At 37.4% G+C, this 26359-nt stretch overlaps 1 protein-coding gene across 4 annotated transcripts in view; it reads left to right on the forward strand.

The window, feature by feature from the left end:
* Positions 1-26359, forward strand: part of LOC108711038 (dynein heavy chain 3, axonemal) — a 555753-nt gene that overhangs the window by 217663 nt on the left and 311731 nt on the right. The gene's annotated exons all lie outside the window — the stretch shown is intronic.

Genomic DNA, 26359 nt, shown 5'->3' on the forward strand with positions numbered 1-26359 from the left:
ATGATAATGCTAATAGTTGTCAGGCATCAAACTCTCTTTAAGAGAACATTTGAGTGTGGGTTCCTTAGTAACACCCTATCAGGCAAAAGCTTGCTGCCAACCTCTGATGGCACAGACTGACTATCATGAAACTTTGTCCATGTATTAGATTATAAACTAAAGATATGACAACAAAACTAAAACATTGCACCTTTTGAATTGTGGGCAAGTTAAAGGATCAGTAACACCAAAAAATGTAAGTGTTGTAAAGTAATGAAAATATCATGTAGTGTTCCCCTGCACTGGTAAAACTGATCTATTTGCTTCAGAAACACTACTATAGTTCATATAAACAAGCTGCTGTGGAGCAATGGCGAAAATTGAAAAACGGCTATATGGCACAGGATAACTAATGGATAACAGATAACACCATTAGACAGACAGAGCTTATTTGCTATCTGTTGTGTAACCTAAGCCTTTTCTTCTTTGAATGACTGCCCCCTTTGCTATACAGCAGCTTATTTATATAAACAATAGTAGTGTTTCTTTAGCAAACACAGCAGTTTTACCAGTGCAGGGCACTGCATTATATTTTCATTACTTTAAAACACGTCACTGTTCCTTTAAGCATGAGGTTAAAATGAAGGATCATAAATTATTTCAATTGTTTCATCAAGTCTATACTAGCTTTCAAAAGTTTTTCTCAAAAAGAAACAGCTTTAGTGGTCCAACCAAATTATAACCATTACTGCTATTAAATGTAGCTCTATATGTGGCATTTACACCTCAGTAAACAACTAAGCAAACTGTAGCAGATGCAACACAATGAACTTCCCAAGGTCAGGGTTAAACAAGAAGCTTAACACTGTGGATGGTTAGGAAAGTGAAATGGGCAAGCTGATAGATGAGAGGTCGGATATGCCTATGATGGGGAGAAGCTTAAGATACAGTCACTACAGTTCAGAATAGTGAGTTTAAAATTGTACCTGTGGCCAATATGGGCAAACATAGATCATAGAGACTTTTAAACTTACCATTGTGGCATTGATCATTTGGAGACCCAGTAGTCTGTTTGACTGATGACAGGTTTTTTATTAAGAAATGGACTTCAAATTCCATTGGGACCAATTGGTAATTTCTGGTGCCCCATTCAGACAGATGTACCCTTGCCAATATATCCACCATGTTCAACCAAAGGCTTTTTAAAATGAAAAAAAAAAAGTCATTTAAAAAGACAGGCAGGTTTTCACTAAATCAATATAATATTGCTGAAAAAAGTGAGTAGGAGTTATCTGTTTACTATATAATTCAGTATTTCAATGTAATGTACTTATATATAATTACTATTATTAATATCATCAAAGAGTCATAAGCAAAGCATGAACTAATTTAAAATATAAAAAATGGGTTCACTAATGAGAACACTGAAAATAAATGAATGCCCAAACACAGTAATGAGCAGAAAGCAATAAATTATCCAAAGGGTCTCCTTTAGACATATATTGTAGTAAAGGGAGGAAAGGAAAAAAAAAGTAATGTTAACTTCTCTTCCACTGTGAAGAGTACAAAAATAAATGTAATCTGCTTGTTAGCAAAGCGGAGAGAATACAACACCCATTAAAATTGTTATAGAAAAGGTAAATGTCATTCTGTACAATGTATTGTGCTTAGGGCTCACACTAAGAACAATCTAAATCTGATTCAGCTGCAGAGGTAAACTATCTCAGCAGGAAAACTGAATATAATTTGTTACTTTTTCTGAGCTATGTTTAACGTTGCTGTCAAAGGAGAAGAAAAACGCACAGAACGTGAGCCAAAAACTGTAGACACAATTAAGAAAGACTGCAGTAATTTATTAAAGAGCATGACAATACATTTTTGGTCTCAAAAATTGAGGCATTTAGAAAAGAATAGGGCAGAGGTGACAGCAGTTCAAGAAAAATTTGATATATGTAAGATACTGTATAAATAACTGAAGCAAAAAGCAGGACAAATAACATGCACACTGGTATGCTCAGATAGGAAATACTAATTATTAGACACATATGAGACACCAACTAAATACTACTTTAAAGGGGCAGCATACCGTAACATCTTCTTGTTAAATTGTGCTTAGTATAGGAAATAGCAATGCCCAAGAGCTATGTGACATTATAGAGAAAGTTGTCTCCAACCAACCATTAGCATTAGGAAAAGCTAAACTCTAGTCTAAAAAAGCTAGGAGGAAAGAAATACACAATAAGGTTAAAGGCACACAGAAAAGACCTGCAGCATTTTATTGCCCCCAAGTGATTTCGCTAAGGGATTTGGAAAAAGTGCAACTAATTTTTCAAGCTTGAATTGGAAACGTCACAACTGGGCATTGCTTTCTCTAGTGACAAACATTTTTTTCCATCAAAAATGTAGGACTGTGTGTTTTTGAACCATATAAACAGATATAACATTAAATAATGAATCTGCTACAGCTCTTAGTGATACAATTTTAGTATTCTTGACACCAGCTAATGATTTTTGAGAAATTAAAGTGTATGCATCATATTAAAATGACTTACTTCCTCCATTCATCTGCTAAGTCATCTACAGCTCACAGTAAAATAAATAAGATTATTGATGTAAGGTGTTTCCATTCAATAAACAATGACACGCTCAAAGGATTGAAAAGATTTGGCAGTTTGAGCTCCCAACTAATTTCTTCCAAAATGTTTTTTGCCATTTTTTGGTTGAGAACAACAATTATTCAACATCAGCCCTCAAATCTTCTGTACCCTCTCTAAGTTGTGACCAAAAAGAGTTTGTCATAATTGCTGTATAGTGCCCTGTGCACCACTGGAAATCCCTTTCCTATGCCTTCTATATTATCCCTGCTGCCATTAGATCTCTTATTCAGCCTCAAGTACAGTATCTATGGTTTTTATTCTAACTAACTCTTACAACCTGCTATTTTGGTTTTGGGGAACATTATGTTGTTGAGTTTATACTGAGATTTGCCAATATAGAGAGCTACTGAGTCACCAACCAGCATATGTCCATTCATTTTTATGTCTGGTTGTTTTTTAATAACTTAAACTTTCCCATACTTTTTTTTTTTTTTAATTTGTTTTTTATTAACTTTTTTCAAAAAGACATACAGAAGAAAAGAAAAGAAAGTCTTACAATCGTCTACATAGGGTAGTCAAAGGGTCACCTATTAGTTACAACAAAGCTATATGCAAACATTTCCCTCATGAGGAGCAATACAACCATGCCTAATTCAATGCTCGGAGTGAGTGAGTAGCAGTGTCAAGCAACTCAAGCCAAGGATCCCATATCTTCAGGAATTTGTCCGGACACCCTCTAGCCAAATACACTGCCTTCTGCAGGGGGAGAATTTCGTTTATCAGTCCTTTCCATCTACTTAAAGAGGGGGGGCAAGTATCCTTCCAAGTCAACAGAATGGCTTTCTTAGCATAATACAGTAATTGCAAATAAAATAATCTCTGGTACCGGGGGAAAGTAAGTGGTTCAGTGTGACCCATTAGACATAGCTCCGGGGAGCGAATATTCGGTAAGTCAAAGATAGATTGAATAAAATCTAGTACTTTCCCCCAGTAACCTTATATAATAGGGCATTCCCAGAACACATGGAAGAAAGTTCCAACCTCTACCCCACATTTGTAGCAGGTGTCTGGTGTTCCCGGGTATATCTTGGCAAGCCGTTGGGGGGTAAGATACACCCTATTGAAAATTTTTATCTGAATCAGTCTATCCCTATTTGACATGGAAAGTTCTGGAATCTGCTCTATGATTCCCTTCCAAGCCTCCTTCCCATACTTTTTTAAATGAAAAGAATACCCATGTATGTTCCTGTGAGGTGCCTCCCACGTTTTTAAATCTGTCTTTAATATGTGATGTCTGTGCTCTTAATAAATCAATTCTGGCAATGTTTATGAAGTGAAAGGGATGACAAAATAAACAATATATCAGGCATAAGGTGCATTTTTTGTTGTGGGGTTCTTTATTGTCACAATTGTAGTAGTCCCCTTTCCTATGTTTGTGATTGACATTGAACAATGTCAGTATAAATACAGTAGTAGGGTTCATTCCTTGCTGTAAATTACAATGAAAGAGTTCATAAGGGCAGCTTCTACTAGTAGTGTGGTGGTGCTGCAGGGAATAACTATGCTGGAGGCTATGTGACCTAGTTAAAAGCAACAAATGCACCTTATTTCTATTAATTGTGCAGTTTATGTTGCCATGCATCCCTTACATCTCATAAATGCTGCCAGAGCAAGCTTTAAAACTTTAAATGGCTGTTATGCTGTATGTATACTCCATGACTTCATTTAGAATAAATAGTTTTGCTTCTAACATCTGACCTTGTATGTGTCCATAGGATGTTCGTAAACTTTTTAAGATATATGGTTTTAGAAACCATAAAACACATATTTTAAGACATTCTAGACTTCAAAATACTAAAATATTAATAAGAAAGTTAAGTGATGAAGTAAGAAGTCTTGCTAATTAGCTGGTATGGTCATAATTAGAGGGGGTGGGAAATAGGTGTACAGGTATGGGACCTAATATCCAGAATGCTCGGGACCTGGAGTTTTCCAGATAACGGATCTTTCCATAATTAGATCTTCAATCCTCTACTAAAAAAATAAACATTAAATAAACCCAATTGGCTTGTTTTGCCTCCAATGAGGATTAATTATACCTTAGTTTGCATTGACTACAAGGTATTGTTTTATTATTACAGAGAAAAAGGAAAATTTGAATTATCTGGAAAAAATGGAGTCTATGGGAGACTGCCTTTCTGTCATTCCGACCTTTCAGGATAACGGATTCCATACTTGTACTGACATCTTGGAATACTATACAGTAATACAGAGGTTATAGGAGCTAACATTCCATGTTGCTGATCTGCTATACTGTTTGATCTTTCCAGATGCCTGTAATGTATATAGTGAATAAAGTACCCCCTCTTGTAAAATATAAGGATATTATAAGTTACCGAGGAGTTTCATGACCATATACGAGGCCGAAGGCCGAGTCATTTTATGCAGGTCATGGAACGCCAAGGTAACTTCTAATATCCTCATATTTTGCAACTGGGGTACTTTAATATAATACACAAATTTCAGTGAGTCATGTGACAGAAATGACATCAGAACTCACCATTTATAAGGATATAATTTACAGGATATTCATGGCTTTTGTGTATTATAACCTCTCTATAGTTTTCACTTGGAAAGTAGTTGACAATAGGCCACTTTCTGTCAGTAATAATTGTGCTTTTGGATCTTATTAATATATAATTTTCTGCACAAGTTTTCTTGGATGTTGGTAGCACAATCCAGTAGCCATCTCGGATCCTGGCATAGCAGCCAGTCACCAAACTGGTTATGTCAGCTTTCCATATATGCATAATAAAACCTGCCTCACACTCCTGCAACTGTAATCCTTTGCTGATATCCTTGCCCAGCTGCTTTTCCCAGGACATTTCTTTCTTCTGTTGAATTACATTTAATCAGGTGCGGGCAACCATTCTTGCACCTTCTGTCATGGTAATATTTGTAGCAGAAAGTTCAGGAACCCGAAAGGCTGTTCATAAAGACCACTGCTGGTAGGACTTTCCAGGTCATTTGTCATGTTAGCATGTATATTGTGTATCTTACAGCTATCTCCAATCAACCAGAAATTGCAGTTGTTTTTAAAGATGTAATATGTTCCTCCTTTTACATATAATAATATTGATCATGTACCTCTGGCTTTGACAAGTTTAAGTGTGGGCACTGTGTGACATTTTTTTATATATTGTGGTGAGGTCACTACTAGGACCCTAGGTGGTGGATGGGAAAGGCTGGAACTGCCCTTTACCCTATCTTATGTTTGCTATAAGGGAAGTTCCCAATCCTCAACAGGTTATTAACCATTTGAATTACTCTAAGGGAGACATCGTAGGGGCTCTTAGACATAGCCAAGGAAACCTGGGAAGGGGAAGTGACATCCCACAGTAGTATAATTAATAACAGATGCAAGATAGAATTGCTTCAATTATGCCCATTGTAAGAAAACTTGGCCCAGCCCTAGGCTGCCCAACAAAGGATATACAATTGTAATGCTAAAATACATGTTTTTTTCACCTGGAGACAGAGTACAAGTTTTGTTCCCTCGGTGGAGAGTAAGTTTCTTGCAAGATGGTAGGGAGCCTTTGAAGTAATTGAGAGAGTTGGGGAGGTAAATTACAAGGTACACCAACCTGGCAAGAGGAAGCCAGAACAACTTTATCATGTTAATTTACTTAAACCCTGGAAAGACAGGATGTCATTGGTTGCAGTACCAGCCTATGCTGTTTCCCATGTAACTCGCAAGACCCCTCGGGTCCCTGAGGTTACAATTGAAGAAACTTTGTCCACCTCCCAAAAGCAGGAGGTAAAAGAATTTCTTATGAGGAATAGGGATACCTTCTCTGACCTCCCAGGAAAGACTCAGGAGCATGATATTGTCACTGAGCCAGGGGTTGATGTTAAACTCAAACCCTATAGGATTCCCGAAGCTAGGCCGAAAGATGTGGCTGATGAAGTGGCAAAAATGCTTGAGTTAGGGACTGGTCTAGCCCGATTGTTCTTGTTGCCAAGCCAGATGGTAGCTGGCGGTTCTGTAATGATTTTCGCAAGTTTCATTCGGTGTCCAAGTTTGACACTTACCCAATGCCTAGGGTAGATGAGCTCATAGACAGGCTGGGTACTGCTCAATATCTGACAACATTGGATTTAACAAAAGGGTATTGGCAGATACCATTATCTGAACAGGCCAAGGAAAAAACAGCTTTTGTCACTCCTGGTGGTTCTTTCCAGTACAAAGTCATTCTCTTTGGCCTACAAAATGCCCCAGCCATGTTTCAAATGGCTATGGATAGACTATTAAGACCTCACCAACAGTATGCAGCTGCATACTTAGATGATGTGGTGATACACAGTACGGATTGGGACACTCATCTGCACAGAGTTCAGGCTGTGTTGGATGCCCCCCGTAAAGCAGGCCTTACTGCCAACCCCAAGAAATGTGCCATTGGTTTGGAGGAGGGCAAGTATTTAGGTTACACCATTGGCAGAGGTGTGGTAAAACCCCAGGAAAATAAAACATCAGCCATTCAACAGTGGCCACGCCCTCTTAATAAGAAGCAGGTTTAAGCTGTCCTGGGTATCACTGACTACTACAGGAGGTTTATTCCTCATTGTACCACCTTGGCTGCTCTCTTGACAGACTTAACGAAGGGAAAAAACTCATAATCAAGTGGTCCCCCAGACAGATGCATCAGATGTGGGTTTAGGGGCAGTATTATCCCAGCTTTATACCGGGGAAGAGCATCCAGTGGTGTACTTAAGCAGAAAGCTCAATGATTGTGAGAGGACGTATGCCACGATTGAGAAGGAGTGTTTGGCCATAAAGTGGGCCCTAGATGCCTTAAGGTATTACCTCTTAGGAAGAAAATTTGACCTTATTACTGACCATGCACCTCTAAAATGGATGGCCCAAAAGAAGGAGACCAATAGACGAGTGAATCATTGGTTCCTCATGCTGCAGGACTACTGTTTCACAGTAAAACATAGGCCCGGGTCAGAAATGGGCAATGTGGATGCCCTGTCCCATGTTTATTCCTGTTGGGCCTCAGTTGTTCCAACCATTGGGTTGAAACAAGGAGAGGGGGGTATGTGTTGAGGTCACTACTAACATACCTGGGAAAGTCCAGGTTGGAGCTTATTTATGCCCCAGGTTCCTAACAGAGTGGTTCCGGGACTGCTAGTCCAGCCCAAGTGTTCTAAATTGTCCTGAGGCATCTCAGGTGGTTAATTAAAAAGCCAGAGTGTAAAGCTCCAGTCTGGGGAAAAAGACACAGGGAAGCTGCCTGTGTGAGCAGAGAGAGATTTTTGAAATACTTTTTAAGGTTGGAACTTTTGTTATACTTCCTTTTCATATGTTTTGGGGAGACAGGCAGTAGGCCTACTCCTGGTTAGTTGAGAGAACTGACCTGTATTAGTTAGAAGCCCATTAAGTGGCAAGGAGTTTATTTTGAACTGTTTATGTTGTCTTGCTGCAAGTGAAAATAAACTGCCAGAAAGAAACTACCCTCTTATGAGTTGTGATTGTGCTGTGGGCTGCTTTACCCCTTAGAAAGCTGATCCCAGCTACCTAAGCCCTTACAATATATATACAAGAGGTCCTATGCACTCAACCCATTATCAATATATTTATTACATTGAGACATTTTGTGCATACTGCTACTAAAAAATGCCTTACCCTTTTAACAAAACAGGAATTGTTTCTCCATATATTGCAATATATTTAAGCTGGCCAACTACGTCAAAGTCATCCCATAACTGGCCAAGCAACTCCCAAACTTGGTTGCCCTTTTATTAGTCACCAGTTGGATCACCTGATATATATATATATTGCCAACAAGGCAAAGTCAGTATCTGGTACTATGAATATTTTTTCTATGGTAAGACTAATTGATTGGTTGTCTTTACTTTATTTAAGAAACCCCCAGCAACACAGAATGGCTAGCATGTATTTAAAGGCATCATAAGCAACGTTTTGAAAATGCCTACTGAAGCAAGGTGATTTAGGAGATCAGAAAAATGCTAACACTTATCAGAAATGCAAATGTGGCATTTGTTCAGCTTAATGTGAATACTCATGAATCAGTACCAATTAGCATTCAGCTATGGTTTCAAAGCTCATTCTATCTCACAGATATGATTTTTTTAAAGACGCTGCCTCTACGATGACACTTAGCAGAGCATTTTTTATTTTTGGTAAAAACAGAAGTGTGTTCAGTGTATGCACAGAACTCAGAGCAGACTTTACTTAGTAATACAGGGGGCCAGAAAGGTCATCCAAGGACTAGTCATAAAATGTCTTTGTAAAAGGCTTATATTTGATGGAAAACAAAATACATTTTTTTCCAGCATATCACACTGTAGTACAATAGATGAGGTAATTGCACATTATTTTAAGGATTTTCTTTGGCTCTATTTTAGGAGATAAACTGCGGGCATGAATATAAATAAATGAGACTCTTAAGAAGATGTAAGTGATAATCAAGCCTTTTGAATTGCACTAAATTGTGGCAATCATCTTAAAAATTTTGAAAGATTTCATTAAAGCGCTTTGTCAGGAGCTGCGGTAAATTAGTGGGTCATGTAAAAAACATATTGCATGTTTACATTTGGAAATTGGACTGGTGTTCACAAATACATTAAAAAAAACCTTTGTGTTTATGAAAAAGCTGCCAAATCTCACATCAGCTGAGATAAAGCTTGAACCATAAACGTGATATAAAATTGGAAATGATTGTAATAGAAAATATGTGACAGAATAAGATTTTAGTAAGTATCACATGGACATGCTGAATTGCATGTTCTTTAGAAATACCTACAGCTGCTAAAGGAGAAGGACTTCAAGTGAAGGGGTGAAAACTTCAGTAGGTAATGGGACTACAGGCTGGTTCAGGTTTTGCTGAAGCATAGTCGCTTTAACAACCCATAATATATACATGTGTAATAAAAACTACATACCCTGGTGGTCTAGCGGGCCGGCGGGGTGCCACTCCGGTCTTCACTCCCTGATGCGCTGGTGAACTAAGGAGGCGCGCGGTCCGACTCTGCAATTTTTATTGGTGCTGACGTCACACGTCAACGCGCCTGCGCCTATAAAAATAGCAGAGGCGCGCCGTGCGCCTCCTTAGTTCACCGGCGCATTCTGGGTATTTAAAGGGCCATTGCATTGGATTCTTTGCCCGTGATAGGACGTGTTTTCCTGGTGCCTCTGAGCCTTTGTGCGTTTGTTCTTGTTGATATTGATACTCTGTTGTGACCCTGCCTGTTTTTGACTATCCTGATATCCGTAGTCCGACCCAGCCTGTATCTTGACTACTCCTTCTGCCTGATCCTATTCTGATTGACTACCCGGTTTTGACCCTTTGCCTTCCTGACGATCCTAGTTATCCGCCTGCCTCGACCCTGCCTGCATGACTACGATTCTGCCTAATCCTTTAGTACCGTGACCTTCGGCCCAAAAAGACTCTGCTAAGAGCCGTGCCCCTTTGCCAGCCAGAACATCTCGCTTTGTACCCCCTCGTTAAGTCCAGGTGGCACCCAAGTAAGCTGAGGGTTCCTCCCGAAGCCCAACGGTGGTCACACTACTGGTGAAGCCAAGCCGAGACCAGGGTACTTGGTACTTGTTCTGGTATTGGGTGCCAGCCGTGACAACATGTATGTTTGAAAATCTATATCTTGTGTCTCATACATAGTAGGTTATTTACTAAGAGTCAAATTTTTATTAATAAAGAAAGTCGACCTAACGCCATCCACGACTTTACCTAATTTATCAAAAAATCAGATAGAAAAAGTTGTACGACATTTTCGAATTTGACACTCGATTGTATGACTTTTTTGAGTTGTCATTGTCAGGCCCGGATTTGTGGTGAGGCCACATAGGCCGGCAAAAAATAGGGGCGGCATGCTGCCCAGCCACATTGTGGGGACGTGTGTGTCTCCATTCAATGACACCAGCTGCGCCAGCGCTTTTTCGCCGGCGGGCTGGGAAGGGGAAGTGTAGGCGGGCGCTAGGACCGCGTGGCCGCCTGGTCGGACCAAGCGGCCTAGGGGCGGCCGGGAAACAAATCCGGCGCTGGTCATTGTAAAAGGAAGATCTGCCGTTGACCTCTATGTTACCTCGATAGGTTTTAGCTGGAGTGTTTTTCAGAATTTTTAGCAGCTTTTGGGTATAATGAATCTCTACAAGTTTGAGTTTTTTTACCTCCAAATATTTGAGTTTTTCCACTTTAAAAACTCTACCAGAAAAAAAATGAGTTTTAATAAATAGGCCCCATAACGTGCAGTTTTGTCCCAAAAGCATTTTTATGAGAGTTACTAGAAATGTAGAACTCTGCCTGGCAATTAACATCTATAGTAAGAACAAAGCCTCAAGTATTGTCTCTAACAAAATTTAAGCAACACGCTGTCCTCTGTTTGCTGCACATTCTTAATTAATACTGATAGGCAAGATCAGTAAAACGAGAAGCTTATTCTTTTCATATGTGAACCCTTTGAAAAGTGTAACATATAATCTCATTGGTTTTAACGTTCTCTTGACACATACTGATAATGCCATTATATGTCTGGCTATTGCGAACAGTCCCATAAGGATATATTCCTGTTAGCTTTCTAATATGAGTGATATTCCTAATAATCTGTTTTATATTATAAAAGCATTTATCATTTGAAAGCAAAGCAGTCTAACCTTTTTATCCTATTATGGAAATCCAGTTCTTTATCTCTGCAAATTCCATTTCCTTTTATTTCCAAAAATCCGTTTGATGGGCAGAAGCTGCAGCAGAAATACTGAAAGGCAATTTGAATGCATTCATTAACAGTTAATCCTCTATATGCATTTTGGTTTCAGACTGCTTACAGCAGGATTATTTTATTGGAAATGTGTACTAATTGATATATATTATTATAGCTCGCAAGTTCCTATTGCATATATATATAGTCCATACAGCTATTGGCATTCCTTTAGAGAACAAAAAAAAAAAACATTGTGTGCAATTGAAGGCAAAACAAACAATATAGTCTGGCAGGAGCAGTTATGAAGACTGATGTACTGGTCCCTTAGTACAGACCCATTGTCCTATGTCAAAAAGGTACTTAAAGGATATCATGAAGGGTTCACAGGAGTTTCATTATGCCTTAGACTAGTTGACCAGTGTATTTATATAGGATACACATTTGGGAATAAGAGAAGTTAATAAACAGAACTTAAACCCCCAACCTGAAACTAAGTTTAAACATAGAATTGCATATTTCTTTATTTATAGGTTGATTTATGACCATGATATGATCCCTTTACTATGCCCAAACAGCAGCAGTTAAAACTATTAGATGGGGAGTCCTCCTCCGGCAAGGGTGCCTCTTTCCCTTCTGTTTGTTGTGGTATTCTTGCTACTATCAGACTTATGTCTCCAAATGTACATGTGTTATGATTGTTAATGAAAAATGAAGCATAGCATTAGATGCAGATGTTCTTCTTACAAATAGTGATGAGTGAATCTGTCCAGTTTCACCTTCGCAAAAATGCGAAACGCATTGAAATCAATAGGCGGCAATTTTTTTTGACATGCAACATGCAATATTTCTTGCAGTGATTTTTTTTTTGCAGATGGTGAAATGTGGAATTTCATCGCAAATTCATGCTTGGCGAAAAAAATGCTCATCACTACTCACAACCACAAGACATTTCTCTTACATTAATATGTGATGATTTCCAAACTGAGTTCCTTCAAGGCATTTAAAAAAACAGAAACTGTCTTTTACCCATTGCTCACTGCTGTTTCTCTCAAGTTCATTTTAAAATAGGATATTCCTGTTATATGCGTGGTGGTGGCCATAAGAACCTAGTGAGTACATTTCTCACCACAGTAGGGCAGTCATTTCAAAACATTTAAAAATTCCTATTGATATAATATTACATTTAAAGAAAATCTGATGTGCAAGATAAATTGGGTTCTTGAACACATTACAGTACAAGTATAGTAAGAAAATTCAGAATCACAGAAAATCCCATTTATGTCCCAGTATGATTGACAAATATTGTAGTGTGATCATGAGGTCAATTATGAGGAGGAGTGTGGGGCTCTGGGTAGGTTTTCCTATATATTAACCTTTACATAGTTACATAGTTAAATTGGGTTGAAAAAAGACAAAGTCCATCAAATTCAACCCCTCCAAATGAAAACCCAGCATCCATACACACACCCCTCCCTACTTTCACATAAATTATATATACCCATATCTATATTAACTATAGAATTTAGGATCACAATAGCTTTTGATATTATGTCTGTCCAAGAAATCATCCAAGCCCCTCTTAAAGGCATTAACTGAATCAGCCATCACAACATCACCCGGCAGTGCATTCCACAACCACACTGACATCACTGTAAAGAACCACCTACGTTGCTTCAAATGAAAGTTCTTTTCTTCTAGTCTGAAGGGGTGGCCTCTGGTGCGGTGATCCTCTTTATGGGTAAAAAGGTCCCCTGCCATTTGTCTATAATGTCCTCTAATGTACTTGTAAAGTGAAATCATATCCCCTCGCAAGCACGGTTTTTCCAGAGAAAACAACCCCAACCTTGACAGTCTACCCTCATAATTTAAGTCTTCCATCCCTCTAACTAGTTTAGATGCACATCTCTGCACTCTCTCCAGCTCATTTATATCCCTCTTAAGGACTGGAGTCCAAAACTGCACTGCATACTCCAGATGAGGCCTCACCAGGGACCTATGAAGAGGCATAATTATGTTTTAGATACCATAGACTTCAAATAATCGCTCAAGACATATAAAAATATGTGTAAATCAATCAATGTTTCCATGGAGCATATTTAAGGTGTTAGGTATTCTGCTGAAAGTATTCTTTCTGGGAATGGAAGAAAGGCAGTGTCCTCCTGGGTATGACTTCCCCAAGGCACTGCAAAAGATACTGTAAGGGGATACTAGAGGGTGAGCAGGACAGATGAAAGTGTAATTTGCGAGTATATACTAAAGGATATAATACAAAAGTAAGTAAAACAAGTATATAATGCTGTGTTAACCTAATAATGCCGAGATTGGTCCCAGCAAATAAGCAATGAAGGTACATTATGTTTATGCTAAAACATATTAACTATAGGGGATTTGATATACAAACACATTGAATGATTCCTGGCAGCTTGTGTAAATATGTTATTTATCAAACAGATTAGCATTGTTAACATGTTTAATGAGGCATAAACATTTCATGCACATTTTTCAGTTCTATAACACAGAGCTATTGTACACATTCTTATAGAACTGAATCACAGCATAGCAGCTACAACAAGACAAGTTCAACTTTCTATACAAAGAAAAGATTCCATACCATTCCATGGTGTTCTACTATGAAAAAATTCGAATTTGAGCTATTTGTTGTGTACTTCGACAAGGGAATAGTCCAAATTTGATTTGAATTTGAAAAAAAAATCGAAAATTCGAATATTGAAATTTATTATGTACTGTCTCTCTTTAAAAATTCGATTTCGACCATTCGCCATCTAAAACCTGCCGAATTGCTTTTTTAGCCTATGGGGGACCTCCTAGAATCTATTTAGAGTCAATTGGTGGACTTTGAATCAATTAGATCGAATGCGCTATTCCTTCAATTTGTATGTTTCAAATTTGGCCAAATACGGACCTATTCGATCGAAAACTGACCTATTCCACCAAAAAAAGCTTTGACTTAATTTTCAGTTTCAGCTTTTTGAATTTGAATTGCGAAGTTTTTTCAATTCGAAATTCGACCCTTGATAAATATGCCCCTTAGTGTCGACAGAGGCTAATTCTATATTTGTATATTGTAATTTACACAGTGTCTTGCCTTTACACAGCACATTATATTTTATATATAGTGATGGGCGAATTTGCGCCGTTTCGCTGAAAAATTCGGGCGCCTCGTTTTTGACGCTGGCGTCCATTTTTTGGAAAACAAATTATTGACACCGGCGAATTTTTGCCGCGAATTTTTGCCGCGAATTTTCGCGGGCGTTTTGCGAATTTATTCGCTGGCGGCGAATCGCGCAAATTCGCAGCGAATTTGCACCTGCCGAATAAATTCGCCCATCACTATTTATATATAGGGATGTAGCGAACGTCGGAAAAAAAGTTCGCGAACATATTCGCGAACTTGCGCAAAAACGCGAGCGGTTCGCGAACGGTTCGCGAACCCCATAGACTTCAATGGGAAGGCGAACTTTAACATCTATAAAAGACATTTCTGGCCAGAAAAATGATTTTAAAGTTGTTTAAAGGGTGCAACGACCTGGACAGTGGCATGCCAGAGGGGGATCAAGGGCAAAAATGTATCTGAAAAATCTGCCTGTGTGTGCTTGGAAGAGATAGTGTAGGGGGAGAGCTGTTAGTGATTTCAGGGACAGATGATAGTAAGTTTGCTGGCTAGTAATCTGCTTGATACTGCTCTGTATTGGAGGGACAGAAGTCTGCAGGGATTTGAGGGACATTTTAGCTTAGGTAGCTTTGCTGGCTAGTAATCTACTGTTCTCTTTAAACAACTGCCATACGTTGACCTTGTAGGCATTGTTTGCCCAGTTTTTTTGGACGCAGCCACTGAAGCACAGTTGCCAGAAAAAATATGCCATATAAATGCTGAAAATAGTCATTTTTCGCCATACGTTGACCTTGTAGACATTGTTTGCCCAGTTTTTTTGGTTGCAGCCACTGAAGCACAGTTGCCAGAAAAAATATGCCATATAAATGCTGAAAATAGTCATTTTTTGCCATACGTTGACCTTGTAGGCATTGTTTGCCCAGTTTTTTTGGTCGCAGCCACTGAAGCACAGTTGCCAGAAAAAATATGCCATATAAATGCTGAAAATAGTCATTTTTTGCCATATACGTTGAGTCAACGTATGGCAAAAAATGACTATTTTCAGCATTTATATGGCATATTTTTTCTGGCCTCTGTGCTTCAGTGGCTGCGGCCAAAAAAACTGGGCAAACAATGCCTACAAGGTCAACGTATACACTACTACAGCGGTGGATACGGATTACGTAAAATATATGAATGCTGCTTGAAAAAAAGTAACTCAAGTGGTTTTTCTAGAGACGATAATATTATCAATATTTAGACAATTTATGGCTGCTTGAAAAAAGTCACTCCGGTGTTTTTTCTGGAGACGGTAATATTATGGATATTTAGACAGAATGTGAACAAGGTCACACAGCTAGATGGCAGTTGGTTGAATAACACACTGGGCAAAAAATGCCTACAGGGCAAATAATGCCTAAAAGGTCAACTTATACACTACTACAGCGGTAGTAAAATAAAAAAAGTAAAATAAAAAAAATGAATATTAAAAAAAAAAATTAAAGTTGGTGCTGCTGAACTACTAGGAGCAGCAGATTAGCACACCAGTCCCACTCCCCAACACTGCTAGACTAATAGCACTGGGCTCTTATAGTAGTAGTAGTAGTAGTAGTAAAACAACAAAAAAATAAATAAAAGCAGTCCTTACAAGGACTACTGTTATTGCAGCAGTCAGCAGATGAGATCAGAAGCAGGACAGCTGCCCACTGCAGCTACATACAGAGCACTGCAGTAGAAGGTAGATTACTAGCCAGCAAAGCTACCTAAGCTTAAATGTCCCTCAAACCCCTGCAGACTTCTGTCCCTCCAATAACAGAGCAGTATCAAAACGATTACTAGCCAGCAAACTTTCAACTGTCCCTGAAATCACTAACAGGCAGCAGCTCTCTCCCTACACTATCTCTTCAGCACACACAGGCAGAGTGAAAAAACGCTGCAGGGCTTCGGTTTTTATAGGGAAGGGGAGTGGTCCAGGGGAGAGCTTCCTGATTGGCTGCCATGTACCTGCTGGTCTGGGGTGAGAGGGCAAAAAAAAGCGCCAACAATGGCGAACCCAAAATGGCGAACGTCGCGCGACGTTCGCGAACTTCCGGCGAGCGCGAACACCCGATGTTCGCGCGAACAAGTTCGCCGGCGAACAGTTCGCGACATCTCTATTTATATATCTTATACAGTAACATATATAAAAATAGCTTAGGTTTCACTACTTATCTGAGCGGCTTCTGAAGAAGCTGCTTGGTTGAGTGGTCAAACCATTTCAAGATACTCAGTCTGGTCACTTCAGACTTATTCTTACTTCTACAAGATACTGTAAATCAATAGGAATCAATAGGAATCCCCCAGTGCCAGAATAAAGGACCAGGTGCTCACTATGCACGTGCTACTATATTGACACGATGCGCCATAAAGATCCAGATTGCTCCCGCTGGCTGGTACATCTGAAGGTAAGAGGACACACCAAATTGGCTAAATGCATTACAAATAGTAAGCAGATCTCCTTTTTAATGCAAACATATCAGATTATATTATTATTGTATATACATTTAACTGAAGGGTTATCTTGTCCCTTCAAATTAGTTGGGCTTAGTTGGAAAAAAATAATGTTTTCCTTTTATTATACCACTGTTATCCCTCTTGAAAGTATTTTCTTCTACTAATAAAAATATATTTTGAAGCCTAGAAATATTTTCTGTTTACACTTTGAAATTTTCAATCAATGGGGTTCAGGTTTATCATTTAAATGTCTCTGTTGTGTTACAGACTACTCTAAAAAAAAAAGCCTTTGGCAGGAAGACACATAATTAAAGTACTGAATCTATAACACAATCTATAACCATCCTGCTTCACTATGAGAATCTATTGTTTCTCTACTGGTTTGCTGAAACACAAAGAACTTTAAAATAAATAAAGAACTATAAAAGAGAAAAGAGCAGCAATTTTATTTGCGCTCACAGAAATTCCAACCACCTGCTTGTGAGTTTATGAGCCAAATAAATTTGATGATCCATCTTTTAGATAATGAGAGAATACAGTCAAGTTTTGAAATTTCTTTTAAATAGTGATTGATTATGCTGAACTGTGAACCAGGCTTTTATTAAGCAACCTACAGTGATATTGAACCCTAGAGTCCTCTTTTGGGTGGACAATATGGCATTTTAATGGAAATAATCTTCTTTCTTTTCCTTATGTCAATGTGACAAGTGAGACTAGAATTGAAACTGAAAAAAAGGAAAAAACAGAATATAATGCCATGCACAAATCTTGACATAGTTTCCGCAATAATAGGTTCTTTTTTTTGTACAATTTTCCAGCTTCTGACATTATTATTTATATTAAAGATGTATTATTAAATTGTAATAGGTATTTTTGTTTAATTTTAAATTAATTTTAATGTAATACCTATTAAGAGGCACAGCAAAAGGCATATCAAATGGTGCACATCACCAATCAAATGTTATCTGGATTGAATATTTTGACAAGAAAAAAAAAACACATTTTGTAAATACATTTTCAAATGTAGGTGGATTATTCATTCTCTTTGCAGACAATATGAAAAGCTTATTAGTGCATTAAAGTCACCTTCAACAAAGTGCATTGAATAGAAATGATAATGGTTGGGCAGCAAGTTGTTGGAAAGTCAAATCATGTCAGGTGTAGTGGATTTGATGTGTTGCTTAAATATATACAGTACAGGTATAGGATCCCTTATCCGGAAACCCGATATCCAGAAAGCTCCGAATTACAGAATGGCTGTCTCCCATAGACTCCATTTTATCCAAATAATCCAAATTTTTAAAAATGATTTCCTTTTTCTCTGTAATAATAAAACAGTAGCTTGTACTTGATCCCAACTAAGATATACAGTAATTTAAACTTATTGGAAGCAAAACCAGCCTATTGGGTTTATTTAATGTTTAAATGAATTTCTAGTAGAGTTAAGGCACCAAATTATGAATTATTCCAAATTATGGAAAGATCCATTATCCGGAAAACCCCAGGTCCCGAGCATTCTGGATAACAGGTCCCATACCTGTACAATCATTCTATAATAGGTAACACTATAGATATAGACAACCTGGGCACCAGAGCTGCATAAAACATTGAAAGAAAGAGCACTAAAAGTCATACAGTATAGAAACATTCAATTTTGATTATACAAAGTATATTTTTGATATCTTTAAAGGGCATATATTTGTTGTTTCCAATTCACCAGCGTTTATTAATGCTTTAAATAAAATCACTCTGACTTGCCTAGATGTGAATTGTGAACAGCAGACTCTTTTTTTTCTAACACTTTGAACCAAAAGCCAGATTATTTTTGAATAATTCATGAACTATCCAGTGTTTTTCTTTGATTATGAATCATATATTGCAGGTCCCTCCCTGTGAGACAAGGATCTTCAAATAATCTAGTTTGTGAGTTCAAAGCCAGTATTTAAGCAGCTGGGGTGAAGGAATTCATATTTAAAAAGTCTATTTATGACAGTCTTGTTTATGTGTGATTTTTTGCAAATAAATTTGACCACATATTCCCCCCATACATGTTCATCTAAAGCATCCTATGCATAGCACTCAGGGATTGTATAGCACAAATGAAAAGTCTCAAGAGAGACATTGTATATAAAGGAATAAACTCTTGCCTCTGGCACTGGCGATTTTATAGGCACATTTAAATTCACAAGAAACAAAACGAGAAACAAGACAACTAGCAACAATGAAAACAAGAAACAGAAAAAGTATACATCATTCACTCTTTTTTTTCTTCTTCTTTTGTTTTGCTTCAAGAGCTGGACCAAATCTGTGTTGTTGCTCAGAAAATTCATTTCAGCCATTTTTCTTAAAGAGAATCATTCTCTTTTGTTCATTTATTTTAAAAATGATTTAAAACATCAATCAACATGACACATTATACTGTATAGTGTAGATAATATAGCAGACACGTTTTAATCATTCCCTGCAGTAGACATATACATAGAAGAAAGGAGGTTCCACCTTAATGTTATATATTATATTAAAAATATTTTTTTCACTGCTGAGCTGTGACGTTGTGGAATTCTCTCCCTGAAGTGATTGTACTGGTCGATACAATAAATAGTTTCAAGAAGGGTTGGGTGGCATTTTCGGGCAATACCCTCCGAAAAAAACTCTAGCATCAAGCAGGCTGTTGACCTCTTTAAATAGTTCCAGGGACCCCTGCCATGACTTCTATATGACCTTGACAGGTTTTATGTGATATATTTCCAGATTCAAGCTATTTCCAGGGTCAAAATATAATAAATCTCTAACATTGGACCTTTGATAATTAACACCCCACAGTAGGAGGAAGGGAGCCAATTAGAATGCATCCAAAAGGGCAAATGAAAGATAACATGGGGGTGTATCTTTACATGCATGTTCTTGTTTTTGTCATCCTTTTTTATATGGAGCCAACATATTCTTTAAAACTAAATTCAGATCATAACTCTTTAAGCACCAGAACAGTATCTGGTTCAGTCTTGACACTTACAGTATAGTCACCATCAGTTTTGCATAGCAGCACTTGTTCTATTGTAAGAAGAAAGTTTGTGCTTGTTTGTTTATAATTTGATTATTATTTATGAATTGTATTTATAATTGTGCTACTGTATATCCATTTACTATACCAGTAACCTTTGTAGCTTAGGTTAACCATAAACACAGGCACATACTTATGTTCATTGGCATTATAACAAAAGAAAAAAACAAATATCAATTTAGGTTGTAAGGACATTTTGATTAATTAAAAGTTAAATGTGTAACTTTTAAAAAAGTTTGCTAAATCTTTTTTTTTTACATATTTGACTAAAGGTGGCCATACACGGGCCGATAAAAGCTGCCGACAGACCGTGTCGGCAGCTTATTGGCCCGTGTATGGGGGCCCCCGACGGGCTTCCCCGATCGAGATCTGGCCGAAAGTCGGCCAGATCTCGATCGGATGGGATTAAAAATCCCGTCGGATCGCGGCCGCATCTGTTCGTTGATGCGGTCCCGCGATCCGACCGCCCGTTTGGCGAACGCTAGGATCCGATCGTTGGGCCCTAGGGCCCACGATCGGATCAGCCCGATATTGCCCACCTCAAGGTGGGCATATCGGAGGGAGATCCGCTCGTTTGGCGACATCGCCAAACGAGCGGATCTATCCGTGTATGGCCACCTTAAATGTCCTACATTGTTTTGTATACACATAATGGGGGTTTATTTATTTAAGGTCGAATGTTAATTCAAGTTTTTTATACCTCGAATTGAAAAAAGCTCGATTCTGTGAGTTCTAGTTGTGAAATCTGAAAACTCGAATTGATCAAGTTTTCTGCAGGAAAAAACTTGAATCGCTTGAATCATTTGAGTTTTCGGGCAAAACCCTCTGAAAAAAACGTGAACATCGTGGAGGCTATTCAGATTTTCAAATGGTTCAAGGGACCTCTGTGTAAGGAGCGCCCACTGGCACTCCTTCCATCTTCTAAACCTTTGGGCCCTGACACTCTGCCACTGACTCCTACATGAGCTCAACAGGTTTTAGATGATGTATTTTTGGATTGAGCTATTTGCAGGGTCGGGGTATAATACATTTTTTTAAAAACCTCAAAAAATTCAAGTTTTTAACCCAAAAATTTGAGTTTTGACCAAAAAACAACAACTCAAAAACGCAATTTTTTTTTAGAAAACACAAATCTAACCTTAATAAAGAACACCCATAATGTGTGTCTTCTCCAAGAGCAAATATTGCTATCTCCACAGTCAACTTTCTTTCTGAAGGAAAACTTGCATACAATGTGTGGTAATAACAGACTGTATGAAGTACTGTCTCTAATAACATTAACCCAGCATAGTTTCTTCGACGGTCCCCAAACAGAGAGGTGATTGGCTTTCCTCGAAGGCCACATTTAAATGTGGATCCATGAGGTGTTAAACATGCAGGGTAATTGATGTAAGTAGTGGCTTTTCTTCCAATGTTAAAGGCTTGACTTCAAAACAAAACAAAGGCTTTTATAATTGTAATTCCAAGCAGATAGTTCACCTATTGGAATGCAAAAGTTGTATGAAATAGTATGTAGGTCGCTCCTCCCAATGTCTAAAAGACAGAATAAGAGAACACATCAGGGCTATTGAAAACAAAGATGATAAATCATCCATAGGTAAACATTTCTTATCATGCTCCCCTAGGGGTATCCAAGACCTTAGTGTGAAGGTCTTAGTGTGAAGGTCAGGTGAGAATTCCCCTAAGAGGAGGTAACATCTTGCACCCCTGAACCTAAGGGAAGCATTCTGGACCCTAGTACTTGATGCCAGAATACCAACAAAACACAAGACATGACCTTATGTACTTATATTGATATGGGAGGACATGAAATCGAATGTGATTTCTCCAAAAAATTATTTACACATACATTCATGCTAATTTACCTTGATTTTTTAAAAAAAAATAATATTACATTTTTTTTATTTTTTGAAAAAAAATTTGATTTTTTTTCTTGCATTTTTTGTATGCTTATTGTAAAAAATATTTTTAATCACCTACCCCTCTAAAGTGAACCTACCCATTTTTCCTATACACAACTTTGTAACAAAAATTTGTAACTTATTAAGGTGGTTCATGGGCACATACTCTTGATTAACACAGTACCAGTTCTTTCATAGGTGTATTGTGTGTTTTAAATAGTTATATTGGTTTTAATGTGGATTAATAAAGTGCATTGATGCATTTACCAAAAGACATGGCAATTTTATGTAATTCCTGAAGAGGTCGCTGTCTAATGGCCTTTTTAAGGAAATTACATAGTTGGACCTGTTAGCCCATGATTAAAGGAGTTGCTCCCGAAATGCATCAGGTGATGTGAACCTATTGCAATAAACCACCGTTCTTTTATCTGGAGTGCCGCCTTTCATTTTCTCTGAGTAAGTCTAATTACAGTGGAAACGCTGGTGGCGGAGCACCCAGGATATCATATGGAGCCGCATTAAAGACAACACACGAGGGGTGAGATTGGAGTGGCCTTATTTCCATTTGACTTAATAAATAACACCCATAAGAGCAAATATAGCTATCTCCACAGTCAACTTTCTTTCTGAAGGAAAACTTACATACAATGCCATTTGAAAGCCTATGATGATAAGTGAACTGGCTATTGACTTAGGAAATGTAATTAGAACTGGATGATAAATTGAGCAGTGTGTTAATGTCTTGCCCTGATGCTACACTAACCTCATTTAAAGTGCAGCTTGGATGGTTTGAATAATGAGGCCCCAGGGCTACAAGATTTATAGATGTCTTAAAATTATGTGATAAAGACAGCTGAAAATATAATCTGAAGAAATTACATTCTTGTAAAAACTGGAAAGTGGTGTGCATGTTGGTCACATCCATCAATGAGTATTCGCATACATTATTAGACTGACAGATTTCATGTAACAATAATTTTAAACCCATCAACAATCAGTTTTAGAGACCTTACTTTGAATCAGAAACATGACAACTATGTACAGCTTGCCAGTAAAACAGTTATCAATCTATTTTGTATCATTTCTTTGTTCCATTTTCTTTCACTGCTTGAAATATTTCTCAATGAATTTTGAAAATTTGTGCATCAGTAAAACTGTTAACAACATTTTATAAATGTATAGTCTGTTGTTTGTCATACTGAAACATCTGAAGCCTTCATAATAGCTGTTCTGGGTCGGACAGGCAACTTCTCCTGAAATATAACTAATAATTATAATTTAAAAATAATTTTTTTAGAAGCAATATTATACAACATAGTCTATTTATCCCTACAGCAAACAACACATCCTTCTATAAATTGTTAACTCATAATAAAACCTCTAGTTAAAGCAGGTGAATAGGACTCACAGTTTGTTGTTTGCATCATAATACACAAGACGAAAATATCTTGTAAATTATATCCTTATAATCGGAGCATAGTTATGTAATTTTTGTCACATGTTTCCGTTCCCTTGCCTGCCCAGAACTCTTGCCTTTAAGACCTGGTGGCATCTGAGTAGCAAGGGCTCCTCCCAACATGAAAAGTGGCTGTAATAGGCAGAAGTTTGAGCTGTGACCGTAACCTAAATAAAATTTAGAGCCAAGACCTGGTTTTAGCCAGCTTCCCTAGAGTATACGTGATCTGCACATCTCTCATACGGAACCTCCCTGTCCACTTAGACACCAGCAACCATCACTTCTTGTATTCAAGAGACAATGAGGCAAATTCATTAACCAGCGGAAATTCGCCAGCGACGGCTTTGCTCACTTCGCCACTCTTCGGCAGGTGAAAAATCGCCAGGACAACGCTAATTCACTAAAATGTGAAGTTGAGTCCAGGGCGACGAACGATGGCGAAGTTTCTCTAGCATTAATTCGGCAAGCAAAGTGAAGTTGCGCTAGTGTTGGCTAATTTACATACGGCTGGAAGTTAAATTTCAATGGACGTATATGTTGCAGCAAATACATTTCACTACACAAGCCCAGGGAACCTTCGCTAGCGAATTTACACCAGCGTTAGTCACTTTGCTCTTTAGTAAATGTGCCCCTATATCTGAACTGGTACCATTCTACACCATTCTACACCATTGTAACCAATCACAACTGTTAATTGCCTTACTTCTTTGTTTTGGGTTGTTTTGTGTTTCTTAAAGAAAAATAAAAGTTACCTTTAAAAAAAGATATACATTTGTTTACCAAAAGTTGACGTGCAAACTAACACCAATGTTAGTTCTGATTTCTCTCTAATACAGTCTAGGAAAAGTAGCTGCTATAAATGTATTTAAAAAGCATAGATTTCATGGAAAAAATAAGGTGTTTTACAATCAAATTAATATAGTTGTACTGCTGTGAAGGCTGGAAAGTGTTTTCACAGCTATGGATAACTTCAGCTTTCCTTTCCCATGGTCTCTATGGCCTAGATAGGGATAAACAGCTGCTGGCTTACCAGTCAGTCAATGTTGGGAATTACTGTAGCTACAGTTCCATTTCCTCAGATAATAGAGCGTCTTACTGAAATCTCTATTTGTAATGAATACTCAGTTGCAAGTGCATGTATTCTTCCATACAACAGAAAAAGTGTACCTGCATTAGTCTGTGCTCCATCAGTATATTTAGGGTAGAAAAAAAACATTTTGTATGTCTCAAAATTTCTTTGATTCACTTTTGGTAAAATAATTTGTGGATATGTGGCTAAAAAATGTTTCACAGCATTTTATGAGACTTTTTAAGAGAGTGCGAAAAAAAAATAAAATAAGAGCAATTATAACATCAACAGTAGATTCTTCCACCCTTCTCTGTTATATATCAGTATAGGCTAACAAGAGGATGTCAATGGCAATATGAAAGATAATTTTACATGAATTATTGAAAACTACTGTGTTATTATACGTCCCTGTCCTACATCGTTTGCAATCTATGTTTGGTGCAAAATGTGCTTGAAGAATAGCCATAAATAATGGGAAGTTTTGCAAGGATTTTTATATAATTTTATCAAAATAAACCAATACTGCTAGCCCTTTGTAGATATCAGCCTTTTCACTTTGGTTAGACAGCATTCAATCATTTCTAACTTGGGTAAGCCCATTTATCAAAGGTTGAATTTCGAATTAATGTGAGTTTTTTTCAACTCTACTAAATTCTAATATACTTGAAATTTGATTGGGATTGGAAGGTTATTTAAGAAAAAAATTTAATATCTAAAATTCGAACGAACATTACCGACCCAAAAACTCAATCAGACTAAACTAGAATCGAGTTTTTTCTCTGAAAAAACTTGAATGTCAGGAAGGCTATTACCATCTTCAAATTGGTCACTGGATCTCTCCTATTGACTTATACATGAACTTGGCAGGTTTTAGGTGGCAAATAGTCAAATTCAAATTATTCCCAGGGTCAAGGTTTGATAATTAATCGAAATACGAATAAAGATTCTAATTGAGTTTGGATAATTCACAGTTCGAATTTGAGAGTTTTGACCAAAAAAAATCAAAATTTAGAATTCGAATTTATTATTCAACCCTTAATAAATCTGCCCCTTAATGTGGTCATTTTAAAATGAAATTGTTTTTGTGTCTAGCAAAATTAGTGGTCTCTGTTTCTGTGGAATAGTCATTTCAAAGGTTTTCATTTTGAAAAACCTTTTAAAATATGAAATTAGAAGGAACTGACATTTTAAAAATTTACAAGAGAAATTTCAGTCAAATTAGATCAAAGATAGATGCAACCACCCTTATTTGCCCATGCACAGGTTGGACTTGGTTCTAAAAACACAAAGAGGTGTGGCTCGGTCACAGTACTCAAATTGTATTGGCCAAGCATTACTTTGCTCCCATAGCTTGTACTTAGGCCTTGCCTCAATTTTGTAAATGAGATGAGAAGTCAGATTTCCCTATTTTTACTAATACTATTCATAAATGTAATATTTCAGTAAAAACTAGTGTTTAACATTGCATTTCATTGTTTCAAGGAAATTCATAATATTTGTTCTGAAGACTGTTTGGTGTTTGGTTTAATTGTATCCTGGTAATTATGCCATCTCTTAGTCTATTAGGAGAGTTAGTAATCCATTATTTTGTTCGGAAAAGTGGAATGCATAAATATTTTCATGGAAGTAATTGACATTTAAATGACATCTCACTGCCAAAATTGAATACAAAGTGCATAATGCAACTAATTAACCACTACATGGAAGTGCATAGATGCAAACATTTTATCTTGCCTCCACTAAAAGCTTTATTTGGGACTTTTTATGTGTTTCGTTTTTATTAATTCAATAATTTCTGTGGTTTGTGAATGTCATAAAAAGCCTGGTAATTATATAAATGTTATTATTTTTAATATCACCCAAAGTTTTTTGATGGGTCAAAGGAGAACTATGGGGCCCATTTACTTAGTTCGAGTGAAGGAATAGAATAAAAAAACGACCGATCGATCGAA

This window comes from Xenopus laevis, chromosome 3L, assembly GCF_017654675.1.
Source record: "Xenopus laevis strain J_2021 chromosome 3L, Xenopus_laevis_v10.1, whole genome shotgun sequence".
NCBI lineage: Eukaryota > Metazoa > Chordata > Amphibia > Anura > Pipidae > Xenopus > Xenopus laevis.